We start from the raw sequence: 1,800 nt of genomic DNA, 5'->3' as shown, positions 1-1,800 counted from the left end.
CCCCCCCCTCAACTCTTTTAAGAAAAAAATTAAAGTGTTTTCTTCTCGGCTTTTTTTTTTTAACGAATATTGCGGTCTGTGTCTTGTTCTATGTCGGAAAATACATATTATTCAATGATACAATGTTTGAGGTTTGTTTAAATTCGTTAACTAAACTTGGAGAGTTTTAATGAGTGATCCGATTCGGTCACTTGGTTTTCCTAGAATCTTCCGGAACTCCTTGATAGACACAAAATGGCTCTCAGTGTTCCACAGAACACAAAACGATATTTGTTTTCCAGCGTATAGGTGTATAAGAATCTAGTTTCAAATATGTTTAAATTTCAAAGTGATCGGTTCTAAACGTCTTGGTTGAAAATGGTTGCGATGTGTGTTTTACAGCCTTGAAGTTAAAGATAATAGTACTCGTGGATAGATGCTCTATGTTCTAATAATGCGTTGATTAGGACAGGGGATCCCAAAAACGTTTCGTAGAACAAGGCCTTCCAGAACATTCCACATCATGACTGAGCCCCCCATTCCATCCGAAACTTTCTTGTGGCTCCCAGTTTGAAAAACCACTGGATTGGGATATATATATATATATGATGTTCAAATAATGCATTGGGTGCTGAATAGGGTATATATATGTTCTAATAATTTGTTTTTGAAAATGATTACGTAAATTAATATACATGCAAACATTTTCAAATACGTACATATAAACGTTACCCGTTGAATCTGTGCCGCGTATACTAACATTTGATTGGTTGATATAGAACTAGACATTATTTTCGGTTTCAGCTTAAGTTTATAAATTTAGTAAGAACCATATCGTACAAGTGATTTTTTTTCGGTTTCAGTTTGCATAGCTTAAGTTTATAAATTTAGTAAGAACCATTTCATACACGTGATTTTTTTCGGTTTCAGTTTGCATAGCTTAAGTTTATAAATTTAGTAAGAACCATTTCATAACGTGATTTTTCGGTTTCAGTTTGCATAGCTTAAGTTTATAAATTTAGTAAGAATCATATTATACACGTGATTTTTTTTTCGGTTTCAGTTTGCATAGCTTAAGTTTATAAATTTAGTAAGAACCATATCATGCACATGTTGTTGTTTTTTTACTACGTTCCCACACGAAACTTAGGTTTAGTGTTTCCATGCATTCTTTTAGTGCAAATAACAGCCATTCCAGGGTTGTATATTTGTTCACATGACTTCCTCCTAACCTTCACCGTTGTGACTTTAGGGAGAGCGACCCATTGAAAATATGACAGTGTAAAAAATGAGATCACCCTGTTTTAGGAGAACAGGAATTTTGTTTACAAGGTTTGGGAATAGAAATATAGTTTGGGAGAGGGGGGGGGGGTGTTATAAAAGGAACTTTTTTGGAGGGTCTTAACCAGACATACCGAAAAGTTCGTCCGCATTGTTGCCGAATGTAAAAGGCACTTGACCTTGTGTGAGTCAAACAAATTATACTAGAAAACAAACAGAGATAATATCAATTTAATTCTTAGCGATTCGTGACCTTATCATAGAAAACAAAAGCAAATAAGTCTGAAGGAAAGCGAGAAAAGTAGGAGCATAACGTGGCTACGCACAACGCTTTGTACTCTTGGTGAACAAGGTAGGAGCATAACGTGGCTACGCACAACGCTCTGTACTCTTGGTGAACAAGGTAGGAGCATAACGTGGCCACGCACAACGCTTTGTACTCTTGGTGAACAAGGTAGGAGCATAACGTGGCCACGCACAACGCTTTGTAATATTCGTGAACAAGGTAGGAGCATAACGTGGCCACGCACAACGCTTTGT

Source organism: Limulus polyphemus, unplaced genomic scaffold, assembly GCF_000517525.1.
Source record: "Limulus polyphemus unplaced genomic scaffold, Limulus_polyphemus-2.1.2 Scaffold7199, whole genome shotgun sequence".
In the NCBI taxonomy this organism is placed as follows: Eukaryota; Metazoa; Arthropoda; class Merostomata; order Xiphosura; family Limulidae; genus Limulus; species Limulus polyphemus.
Note: the sequence above shows the minus strand (reverse complement) of the source record.